This window comes from Pan paniscus, chromosome 3 (genome assembly GCF_029289425.2).
Source record: "Pan paniscus chromosome 3, NHGRI_mPanPan1-v2.0_pri, whole genome shotgun sequence".
NCBI classification, from domain to species: domain Eukaryota; kingdom Metazoa; phylum Chordata; class Mammalia; order Primates; family Hominidae; genus Pan; species Pan paniscus.
In genome coordinates, this window is record NC_073252.2 from 34,993,529 (window position 1) to 35,007,613 (window position 14,085).

Here is a 14,085-nt window from a genome sequence, read left to right on the forward strand (position 1 = left end):
TTAGAGTCTATCATATTTTTAAAGGTTTCTACTTATTGTATTTTTCTTTAATTCTTCCTTTTTTGTCTTCTCCAGTGTTAATTGAGCATTTTATAAGATTTTATTTCTTCCATTAGTTTATAAATTGTGCTTTTAAAAATATGTTTTAGTGGTTCTCCTGGAGTTGCAATACACATTTTTCTACTCTAAAATAACCTTCAATATTTCACAGATATTGAAGTTACCTTATAAAAGTGTATTTCCAATTATTCCCTTCCATCCCACATACCATTATTGTCATTCACTCCACTCATGTGTATGCTTACAATCATCCAGTATTTGTTGCTATTATTATTAATTTACATAAGGAGTTGTAGTTTAGATCAACCAACAATTAAAAAAAATATTTCATTTTATTCTCCTTTATTTCTTCCCTGATGCTTTTCCTTTCTTTATTTACATCTGATTCTCTTACGTACAAAATTTTCTTCATCCCTGAAGAACATTTTTCTCTTTCAACATTTCTTGCAGAGAAGAATCTGCTGGCAAATAATTTCCTAAGTTTTTGTTTGTCCTTGATAGTCTTTATTTGTTCGTCACTTTATAAATACATATCACTGGATGGAGAATTCCAGGTTAGTATTTTTATTCTTCATTTTAAATAATTCATTTCATTCTCTGATTGTTTGCATTGTTTCAGACAAGAAGTCCACTCTTATTTTTATCCTTCGTTCTGTAAACTAAGGCATTTTTTTCCCCTCTGATTTTCTTTTTGTCTTTGGTTTTCTATAATTGACTATGAGATCCTTAAGTGTGAATTTTTTCATTACTTATCTTGATTAGTGTTCTTTCATCTTAGATTTATGGTATCAAATGCCATTAATTGTAAAAAAAATTGAAATTTTCATTGCTTAGACATTTGCTACTTTTTGTAGCATACCTAAAAATGTATGACTTGTATGTCATTGTCATTATTCTTAATGAAGCATCCTTTCACCTGGACGACTATTTTCCAATGACTATAAGGAGCGAAAATTAAATCTAGTCCAGTTAAATGTATATTTTTTACCAGTTAATTTAAAAGACGCTGCTTTATATTAGTCTATTATAAAAATAGTACAAAGGTCTAAAAATGAAAAAATGAGTTTCTATGTGTTTATTCTGTAAATAAAGTATCTGGGAAGATATGGGAAATCTCAGTATTTTATGGTTGGTTTTGCTGTGATTCCTTAAACTACTCTAAAAATAAAGTCTATTAAAGAGAAATAAAATATCTGATTTCTGGAATAGCTAAATATTTAAAATGTTTATGCCAGCATACCGTTTGGAAAACTCCAAAACATATTTACAAGGCCATATATGCATGTAAATTGCATTGGCAAACTGCTACACGTTCCCAAAGATAAATAATTCAAGCCTATAGAAATGTATACATTACATTTAGACAAGTCTTAAATTTCTGATGTAATTGTGTGTGTGTGCATTTTTTTTAAATTGGAAAGATATACTTTTAATCTCTTCAGTATATTAATTAACTTTAAAAACAAGTTATATTATATGTAGAATTATTTTTAGGTTTTACAATTTTTTTATTTATAAGTACCAGCATACGTGTGCAAAATGTGCAGGTTTCTTACATAGGTATACACATGCCATGGTAGATTGCTGCATCCATCATCCCGTCATCTACATTAGGTATTGCTCTTAATGCTATTCCTTCTCTAGCCTCCCACCCCCCGACAGGCCCCGGTGTGTAATGTTCCCCTCCCTGTGTCCATGAGTTCTCACTGTTCAACTCCTACTTATGGATGAGAACACGTGGTGTTTGGTTTTCTGTTCTTGTGTTAGTTTGCTGAGAATAATGGCTTCCAGCTTCATCCATGTCCCTGCAAAGGACATGAACTCATCCTTTTGTTATGGTTGCATAGTATTCCATAGTGTATACGTGACACATTTTCTTTATCCAGTCTATCACTGATGGGCATTTGGGTTGGTTCTCAGTCTTTGCTATTGTGAACCGTGCCGCAATAAACATAAGTGTGCATGTGTCTGTATAGTAGAATGATTTATATTCCTTTGGATACCCAGTAATGGGATTGCTGGGTCAAATGGTATTTCTAGTTATAGCTCCTTGAGGAATCACCACACTGTCTTCCACAATGGTTGAACTAATTTACCCTCCTACCAACAGCGTAAAAGCTTTCCTATTTCTCCACATCCTCTCCAGTATCTGTTGTTTCCTGACTTTTTAATGATTGTCATTCTAACTGGCATGAGATGGTATCTCATTGTGGTTTTGGTTTGCATTTCTCTAATGACCAGTGATGATGAGCATTTTTCATATGTCTGTTGGCTGCATAAATGCCTTCTTTTGAAAAGTGTCTGCTCAAATTGTTTGCCCACTTTTTGATGGGGTTTTTTTTTCTTGTAAATTTATTTAAGTTCCTGGTAGATTCTGTATATTAGCCCTTTGTCAGATGGATACATTTTAAAAATTTTCTCCCATTCCGTAGGTTGCCTGTTCACTCTGATGATAGTTTCTTTTGCTGTGCAGAAGCTCTTTAGTTTAATTAAATTCCCTTTGTCTATTTTGGATTTTGTTGCCATTGCTTTTGGCATTTTAGTCATGAAGTATTTTCCCATGCCTATGTCCTGAATGGTATTTCCTAGGTTTTCTTGTAAGGTTTTTATGGTTTTAGGTCCTACTTTTGAGTCTTTAACCCATCTTGAGTTAATTTTTGTATAAGGTGTTAGGAAGGGATCCCATTTCAGCTTCCTGCATATGGCTAGCCAGTTTTTCCAACACCATTTATTAAATAGGGAATCCTTTTCACATTGCTTGTTTTTGTCAGATTTGTCAAAGATTAGATGGTTGTAGATGTGTGGTGTTATGTTTGAGGCCTCTCTTCTGTTCCATTGGTCTATATATCTGTTTTGGTACCAGTAGCATGCTGTTTCGGTTACTGTAGCCTTGTAGTATAGCTTGAAGTCAAGTAGTGTGATGCCTCCAGCTTTGTTCTTTTGCTTAGGATTGTCTTGGTTATGCGGGCTCTTTTTAGGTTCCTTATGAAATTTAAAGAAGTTTTTTTTTTTTTTGTTTTTGTTTTTTTTTGCCCATGCATGAAACTACAGGACAGTCTTAAATGCAAATAAGAAAAATAACCTACTTGAGTACTTCATTCAATGCTGTTTCTAGTAGTGTTTATTACCTATTATTATTCTGTTAGATTAAATAAATTAAAATGTGTGTATAAGGCCTTGCATCTCCATAAACTTGGTAAGAAATAAACACTACTTTGCAGTTTGGAATGCAGAATGGGTCTTATCTGAACAAAACAAAATAATAAATTTTAGTGAATTCTACTTACAAACATGTGCTTTGCAAGTTTGTTGAGCGAAAATCCATTACTTAATTGTTGCATACATGTACAAAAGGAATATAGTCTTTTTTCTTCTCGATCTTTTTTACATAAGCTTCCAAGATGCTCTGCATAACAGTATTTCCGTTGTAGTTAAATGCACAAGTTAAATGTGCATTGATAACCTATAGGTGAACATAGGATCATATTCAGATGGTATCATATTTCTAGCTTATGAGAACAGTGTGGCATGTGAACATTTGCCTTATATAAACTCCTAGGTTTATAATTTTAGGTTTCCTTCCCTATGGTTTTACTACTGTAAAAGCAGGGTGATATCTGGTTATCATTGCATCACATAAGAAGACAACAGATCAGAGTTTAGGGTACCAATGTGGGTCTTGATGCAAGTAATAATACCTCTGGTCTCTGCTCCACAGACTTCAGATACAATGAATAAATATAGATTTTAAATACTTCTTATATTACTAGTTACAGTGGCTTTTGAAGCAATGCTATGATGTAAACATGAGTGTGGTCGCTTTTTATTTCCCCAGTTGGAATCTACCCACCTCCCAGCATCTGCCACCATACCATAGATAAAGACATGTGACCTGCCTGCTGGAGTTGGCTTGCTCTTTATTTCATAGACTAACTCTGACTATAGAAAGCGACTGAAGAGGAGCTCTTTCATATATATATATATGTTAAGTATCTTTTAAAATGTATACCCTAGTTCTGATAACTGGACATGTTGACTGCTTAAATGCTATAAATGACCAATTTCTAAGTAGTCTTAGGATCTAATATGCTGTAATGATGCCTAATTTTTTCTTCAGAAAATTTACTGAATTTTAATATTTGCTTCAGTAACAAATTAAACAGGATGTATCTGTATCTCTCTCTCTCTCTCTCTCTCTCTTTCTCTTTCTCCCACCTTCATTTCTCTCTTTCTTTCTTAACTGTTCTACTATACAAAGCCTTTATTTTGGTCCAGGTTTTTTCACCGTTAAAGTGATAAGTTGTCCTGGATAATAATACATGAATAACAGAAACACTTCTATTCTATCCATGAGACACAAAGGAAAAGCGTTCTAGAATCCCATCGTAATAATTTCTGTAGAAAGAAGAGTATTTGAAATTTATTCTCATTAGGATCCCCAGGTTTTGAGATTTTTTTTTTCTTGCTCTGCCACCCAGGCTGGAGTGCAGTGGCACAATCATGACTTACTGCAACCTCCACCTCCAAGGCTCAAGCGATCCTCTCACCTCAGCCTCTGGAGTAGCTGGGACTACAGGTGCGCACCACCATGGCAGGCTAATTTTTTATTTTTTATCTTTGTGTTTTTAGGTAAAGAAGAGGTTGATATTCATCATCTCAGAAATTCAGGCACTTTAAAAAATATTAGAATTTTCAGAAATCCTACTTTCAATATTATAAGGAGGGATTTTGAGATTATTTTTCCTAGACATTTTTATTTAATGTTCAAGGTTATCACTTGCTTCTTGAAAACATTCAGAAAACATTAGAAGTTGTTATTAGAGTTATTTTCATGTACCTTCAGTTATTAGTTTTGTTGGTAATAACAATATCATTTAACTTTTAACTTATTTTATAATTTTTTAAATATCTTCCAATTTTTGTGGAGTTTTTGTTCTTTTCAAAAATATTTATCTAATTATTTTGCATAATTCAAATCTAAGATATTTACATTCTCCCAACATCACTTATATGTTTTTGAAGAAATAACTGCATAGGTTTAAATGTATGTATGTTAAATATTCAATATTTGTAACAGCTTTCTTAAAATTTTCTTGAATTTTTCTAAATTTTCTCTTGACTAATTATGTTTTGTTCTGTGTATATGACTGTTCACTGTAATTCACAGACTACACGTTCCTCTTGTGTTTGTAGTATAAAAAACTGCACAACAGTTGATAGAGTATCTTGTGCCAGTCTACTCAATAGGCCTGAATCAAGCTTTTGAATGGCGGGAATTATTCTTCTGTTATCCCTGAGTCTGTCAGAACAATGCTTAGTGACTCCTTAAGTTACTTTATGATTTTTCATTAGATGTTATGCCTCTCTCCTGTTATTATGTGAGATGGAAATGTTTGAGGTTGAAAAAAACTAAATAAAAATTAAAACCTGTACACTAAGAAAATAATAGATTTAATTATATACTTACTGAGAAAGTTAAATGAAGAATTGTCTCAGTGATATGTATGTATTACTGCATAAGGGTATGTCAATCTGAAAATATCATTCAAAATGTATTGCATGTATGTCATCCATATTAACCTAAAATTATGTATAAGTTGTTTTTTCATGTTTTTAATAAACTTATTGAAATATACATATACAATGTGAAATGATTACCAAAATCGAGCTAGCTAGTACGTGCATCATTTCACATAAATACCTATTTTTTTTGTGAGAACACTTAAGATCTACTCTTTTAGGAAATTTTGTGTACAGAGTGCAGTATTATTAATTACAGTCACCATGCTGCATATTAGATCTCTAGAACAGTAGATATTTAGAACCCTAGAACATAATTGTACTCTTTGACTACTATTATCTCTTGAAGCTAACATTGCAATTAACTGAGCCATTGCTTAATTTAGAGTGTTAAATCTAATTTTTAGTCAAATAAAAATACATTGCCTAAGTAGAATGGGTTCAATGTAATAGTAGTGATGATTATCAGAAATATGCTGAGAACAGATACATTTTATAACTGGTTATAATCCACTTTTCTTATTCAACATTCCTGTATGTTTTGCACTAGTACATGCACTGGCTAAAGAATTTTGAATAACCTCTTTAGATAAAGCTCTGTGCTTTTATCTTTAATAATATATATTCATAATATCTCACACTCTTCTACTCTTGCAAAGTTTAGAATTCAACCTTTTTAGCATGTACTCTTCTTATATTCTTATCTTCTTATATTCTTATATTTTCCCCTGATCTCCTTATCTACTGGTAATTGATTTTCAATAGGTAATTTTTAGGGAGATGAACATTTTCTCAGATATAAACACACACTTAGATTTCTTGTTAGGTGAATTATATTTCATTAATTTATTATTTAATTAAAATTGTGTGTTTGCCTTTATTTGTGCCCTTGCACTTGATCTTTACACAGATTTGTAACAAGCATTACTATAGGACTTCATTTCTCAAGGACACTTGTAGAAATAAAAGTTATTCAATGTTTTTATGCTTGGTAATAAGTACAAGAGGTAGGACTCTGATCAGGAAAACTGGATTTCTGCCAGTTCTAATTGCTGTCCTATGCTGGGGTACGATTAGGTCACCTAAACTCACCAAATTTGATTTTTCATTTGTAAAATTAAGACACTTGGATAGTTTCTTTCAGTCCCTTTTTTGAGCTGAACTGTGAAAGGTAACTTTATAATTCTTATACAATATATAATTTTTATTTTTTGATCATATTACTAATTATTAATTTGTTAATTCTGATAGCATTTATATTAAACTTGTATTACATCTACTAATTTTTTTATGTTTCATGGACCTTGTAAGCAGTTTACTTCATTTAATTTAATCTTGAATACACTTAATGAAAGTGAGATAATTTTTAAATCATATTACATATATAAAACTAAACCTTATTAAACAGCATGAGACAAGACATAAACCAATAGAAATACAGACAATGTTTCAGGGAAAAAAATCTAACAATGAAAAAATCAATATTTGCAAAATATAATATGTAAATGTACTATGTTTTCAATCAGAACTCATAATTTAACTGAAAATATTTATATGGGGATTAAATTAATTAATTAACATTATATAAAGTTTCATAAAGAAGACATGCCCTACTGGTTGGAACTTTCTATAAAACTATTTTAGTCAATAAGTTATAATAATTTTATAGTAACAGAAAAATAAATGAATACAAATAAAGTGAGATTCAATAAGTGTATCCTCTATAAGAGCACTTAATAAATGATAAATATATTTCCATTCTTCAGTAAAGCATATTTTAATAATCAGTACTGTTTAATAGCTGATTTTGTTGTTTATTGCCATTAAGGTAGAAATAATGGTAGGAATAAAAATGCATTTCAGACTTGTAAGACAGTTACAATAATGTCTAAAAAAACCCAAATAATTTATGGAAATATCTTTACAATCCTATGTCCTATGTTGTGGTAATATTCTTGAGCAAGAGAAAAATATAAAGGGAAATAACATTTATTAATAAGATAAAAATAAATATTAAAGATGATATATAATCAAATAATGAGAAAATAATGAATGCTTTTTTCCATAAGAAAAATGGTAACATTCATAATAAACATTCGTGAACAATGTAAAATGATACAAGTGAAAACTGAACAAAGTATATAAAACAGCACCCACATAGTTAAAAATATATGAAAGCATGTTCAAACTCATGATAATATTCAGAGAAATACAAATAATATGATTGTAATGTCTCAGAAAAAATATGCAGTTAGTATTTAATTATAACATACTATATAACATATAAAATATAATTCAATAAACATGCAATCTAAGTACACATTTTCATTTTTAGAAATTATTTCTCAAAGAAAAGTTCTATTCCAAACAAATTAAATTCAACTCCTAGGTAGATGAATAAACAAACATAGATGTGTGTAGCGAAGTGTACGTAAGAGTAATAATATGTGTAAGAGCACAGAACTGGAAAAAAAACTGATTATCCATATGCAGTAGAGTAAATAAATAATTGCTAATATAGTATATACTTGAATACTATGTAGCAATGAAAATTAAGCATTGCTGTAACATGCCTGAATCTCACAAAAAATAATGTTGAACAAAATATTCTTGAGCCAAGGTAATACATTCGGTTCACTTTGTCTCTACAAAATTTGCGGAGTGTATTTTTTTTTTATACTTTAAGTTTTAGGGTACATGTGCACAACGTGCAGGTTTGTTACATATGTATACATGTGCCATGTTGGTGTGCTGCACCCATTAACTCGTCATTTAACATTAGGTATATCTCCTAATGCTATCCCTCTCCCCTCCCCCCACCCCACAACAGGCCCCGGTGTGTGATGTTCCCCTTACTGTGTCTGAAGTGTATTTTATGGCATTAGAATTTCATGGTTGTCTTGGAAGAAAAGAAAGAAGTCATAATAGAGAATATCCAAGAAGGTGCTAATTTTTTTCTTTGAGCTCGGTGTTGTTTTTATTTGGTGATAAGTTCAATTGTAAACATATTATTTTATACTTGTATCCATAAGTCAAATATGCAAAAATATATACAAATCATATATAATAAACATGAATATTATGTGCACTTATGTAAAATGTAATTATAAGAAAAAAAAATCGTCATACCCTTCTGGTTTCCCTTTTTTTTCCTTAGACAGATAAAAACAAAGTCATACCAAAACAAACAGAACCGCTTCTAAGCCATGTTTGAAATTTCTTTCAGTAATTCAACAAGGTATGGTAAAATACATATTGAAATGTTAATTTTATTTTAAGCACGTGAAATTCAGTGGGATTGCATCTAGGAATCATAAGTTTTCCTGATACCACTTTCCACTTTTTCCCCTCAACAAAATAAATACCAAACAAACTCATACAAAAAGTACATAATATGAGTAAACTAGTAGCTATGGAAGAAATTTCAAGAGTTATTTAAGTTGAAACCTTTGAAGAGTTTCACTGTAGAGTCCTTTCAAACCTTTAAGTAACAGAAACTCTTGTAGAGGCAGGGTCTTGCTATGTTGCCCAGGCTGGTCTCAAACTCCTGATCTCAAGCCATCCTCCTACCTTGGCCTCCGAAATGCTGGGATTATAGGTGTGAGCCACCATGCCTGGCCTGAGTAACAGAAACTTCATCATTAGAATATACTAGGGGCAAAATAAATAGTGGAAAGTGTCTCATTTTTTAAGTTAAAATAACCATGATTATGTAGGCTTATCTTGTAACACAAATAAGGAAAATCTCGCTTGTAAATATTTACACAAATATTTAAAATAAAGTAGCAAAACTAATTCAGTAGTGTATTTAAAGAATAATTTGCCTACAATACAGTTTACCCTAGACATGTTAGTACATTTTAATACAAGAAACTCTGCTAATATAATGCTTTCCATTCCTCAGTTAATAAAAATATTTTACAATTTTAAGACAACGATTAAAATCACTTAAATGAAAGTCAATAATTTATAGAACAACTCAGGAAGCTCCCCTCTAATTAACACTACGGAAAGTTCCTTTTCTATATATGTCACCATGCTCTGTATTGCATAGTCCTAAAGTTCTGGTCAGAGCAAACTGGAACATGGTTTCTCAATACCTGACCAAAATACAGCCATTAATAGAAGACCAATGACAGATGAAGTAAAGTGGTTTAGAAATCAAGTCAAGATCTTTATTTTGGATAATAATGAATAAATCAAACCAACTTGCATGTTTTTAGCATTATAAAACACTTGCATGCTTTTAACATTATAAAAGCATTATGAAACACATTGCTGACTTTATTTCCATAGTCAACTGTCCCAGAGAAGAAATTGCTATTCCCTGGGGATTGCATCGCTGCTTATGTAAAAGTAAGAAACACAGATAAAAAATGAAAAACAGTTAATTTGTTAAGCTGAAAGGCACATGAAATACAATATACAGAAATTATGTGCCTATTAAAAATATAAGTGTTCAGAAAGCATTCTGTAGAGGAGGTTTCAGCAAGGGAAATGGCTAAGTAGAAAGAAGGAATGTGGTAAATGAAGTCATGAGTTCCACAGAGTCATGGACTAAGAAACAAGCATGATTATGATTGATTTTTAGATTCCAGAATTCTGTCAGTCTCCTAGCAATTTTCTATGAATGTTTTTAAAGCTGCTGAAACCATTTCCTATTCTCTATTTATTGATTCTAAAGCTATCTGCTCTTTGCCAAGTGCAGTTGAAGACACCAGAGATGGAATGATGAACTGCTTTAAATCATTTATGTCATGGAGTCTACATTCCAGTGGAGGAGTCAGACTGTAAACAAGTGAATGTATAAATAACACAACATAGCATATGATAAATACTATAAAGAAAATATCCAGATGCAATGGGGTAGAATTGTGAACTTACTTTTTTAATATGCCTCTCTACTCTTATTCCCACCTGCTCTGAGTACATGACTTTTACACTGGACGTTCTAAGAAATGTCTCGCCTACAGTTAAGAATATGGTTCACTATAGGACTATAAAGGAAAATAGACAACATTCAGTTTCTAATATGCTGAATAGAATTTTTCAGGGCACCACAAATCTCACACAGATTGTTGCCTTGAAGGAGGATATTTAAAATTGTTCTATGACTTTCTTCCCTCACCCTCAACTTTCTATTAACATACCAGGAGCTGAATCTGGAGACAATCTCCTAGAATCTTCCTCCTGTCTAGAGCAAATAACATTCTTCCTGTGACAATGAAATCATGAGTTCTGTTCTTTATGAGAATTCACAGAAATTAGGAAAATATTGTTATAAAATTTAATAAAAAAGAAAATCTCCACAGAGCCTGGGAATTATGGAAATGAGACAAAAGGGAGAGAAGAGAGTGGGAGGACTGCAAATTGGGACAACCTGAACCACTTTTTTCCTCTTTGAGTTTCAGCTCAGGGCTATGCAGTGGTCTAAGACAAGTGAGGAATAAAACTTAAAGGTAGAGGAAACCTCTTGTATTTCCATCTACTATTTAGAATTTTGGAAGGACATTTGCCCTCTGGCTTTCCCAGTCCCTACATGTGTGTAGATACAGATGACCCTATAGGTACAATGGGTCAGATGAAGTTGACACCAGTATTTATCCCACTCCTGAGAGGGGTGGACATGGAGTTGAGAGCAAGTGAGTATATCACTGGGCTCTCTGCAGCAGAATGAGGTACTTGTACCACTGAGGAAGGCAAGATGTGGGACGCAACTGGGACTTAGCAGCCACAAGAGCCAGGGGAAGTTGAGTTGCTGAGGATGATTAATGGGTCTAACAAAGTGACGGGGCAACCCGGGGCATTAGGCATGGATGCCAATCAAGCAAGCAGTGACAAGTTGGGCTGAGGTCATGGAAATATAGAGAAATCCAAGTTAATGAACCTGTTCTTACCATCTTCTTCAAGTTTATGTAGGCACAGCCTTCCCCTTACATTTACAGAAGCCACATCTCAGAGGAGGGGGAAAGTCCATTTGTAAAAATGAATCCTGTTGTTCTAGAGATAATGCTAATAAAAAGACAACTTGAATGTATAGGTTCAAGTATTATTTAAATCCTTGAAATGAACACAGCATCTCTTCACTGAAGAAAAGTAGAAAATGTCCTATGGCCAATAATAATATAGATTGCTAGATGGTAATTTTTAAAATGCCTTTTATAATACATGCTTAAATTTAGCAGTTTTCTTCTACGTTAATGTCTAGGTTTTTTTTTTTTTCTATGAGGCACTAATACAAAGTAGGAGTTCAAGGCTTAGTCTCTTATCTATTATTCATTTTAATTTAATACTATTATTATTTTCGGCTTATTTGTTTAGACTTTATTAATTTTAGAATAGTTTCTCATTTTAGAAATTTATATTTATTTATTTAATGTTTTGCACAGCACCATGCTAGACTTTGAGGACACAGCAGTCATGAATAAACCATGATGCCTCCTCTCACAAAGATGATATGCTTTATACATGTTAAATTGTGCAATAATTGATTGCAAATTAATTATTAAAATACAACAGTAATAAGAACAATGCATCACATTTATTAAATGCTGATAAGACTTCCTATGCACTCAGCTAGCAAATTATGTACATTATTTTTATGAATTATGATTAGAAATGATGAAGAAACAAAGCCAGCTCGGCAAGAAGTTACATCAAGAAATACAAGAATCCATAATACATCATTGAACCAAATTGATAAAATGTAAATTGTCTCATTTTCAATGACATGGCCACATCTTAGAAATGGTTTTAGAATCATAGCCAGATATAAGGGGTTTGTATAGGAAAATAACAAAACTACTTTCTAGCCAGGGCTGTCTCTTTTAAAGATACTTGCAATGGGAATATGTAGACACAATATCTTAGAGCCTAAAGTCAGCAACATTTGCAAAATGAAATAATGCAGTACTGTAGTCAATACTAACTTAATTGTGTATTTTAAATTACATTTTAAAATGTAACAGGTTTATTTGTAACTCAAAAGATAAATGCTTGAGGGGATAGGTACCCCATTCTCTATGATGTGTTTATTTTACATTGCATGCTTGTATCAAAACATCACAAGTGCTCCATAAATATATATACCTACTATGTACCCCTACATTTTTTTAATAAAAAAATTAAAAAATATTTATCATTGGGTTTTTCATTTTTTAGAAGTCAGATTTACATTGAGTAAAATATAACCTGCTTAACTGTACAGTTTAATTTATATATATAAAATATACAAATTATATACAGTATATATGTATATATGTGTATATATAACTACATCTATATTCATAACAGCTTTATTATACATATAGTTTTATATATATACATATATACATATATACTACATATAATTTATATATATTTATATATTAATCAAACTGTACAGTTAAGCAGAGTATATTTATATATATAAATTAATCAAACTGTACAGTTAAGCAGGGTAGTATTTATATATATATATATATGAAACTACAAACACATGTACCCCTAAAGTGCCCTTACTGTCTGTGTTATAAAGTCCCTTTTCTCTACCCTCCACCCCTAGTTCCTGGAACCACTAATGTGATTCTTGTGCCTTTAATTTTGTCTTTTTCTTATTATTATATAATAGAATCATTCAGGCTGTAGTCTTTCTTTTTGTCTGGCTTCTTTCACTTAGCATTATGCTTTTGAGATACCTGCACATTGTTGCATATAACAATTCTTTTATTTTATATATTGTGTGAATGTATCATGATATGTTTATCCATTCACCATTTGCTGGACATTTGGATTGTATCCTCTTTTTGGTGATTATGAATAAAGCTGTTATCAATGGTTATTAGGGGCTTTTGTGAGAACATGTAATTTCTCTTGAATAAACACCTTGGATTGGGATTGTTGAGTGGTAAGCAACAAATATATAATTTTATAATTGACTGTATCATTTTCATTTCTACCACGAATATGTGAAAGTTTCAGTTATTTTACATCCTCATTATCATTTAATAATATCATTTTATTATTTTAGCCATTCTGCTAGCAATGTGTTATTAAGTTTTAAAATTGTAAAAATTGTTATATTCTTGTCACCAAGTTATGCTAGTAAACCTTTAACTGCAAAAATATTCAAATGAGGTTAGAAAATTCAAAGTTTTTTGAATTTTTGCCATTAACTATTTTCATTAGTTTTGCTGTTGAATAATAAATATTTTTTTAAAAGTTTGAGAAAAAATGAAATAAATGCATGCACTCATTGTTTGCTAATCAGAAGGATTACTATGCTAGTTATTTAAATTCCTTAATATGCTCTGTAAGAAATCATCAGATTTGGAGACAAACTACAAAAGAGAGGAAAATTACTAAAAGGAGAATAAGAGGTATGCAAAAGTGATCAATATTTTAACAGTTTTTCATATTCTTCATTTGAACATATGGAAGTGGTTTAGTAAGCGAACCCACATTGATATACATTTTTTAACAAAGAAAATGGTTTTGATTTTTTTTCTCCTAATGTACTAAAAAGTA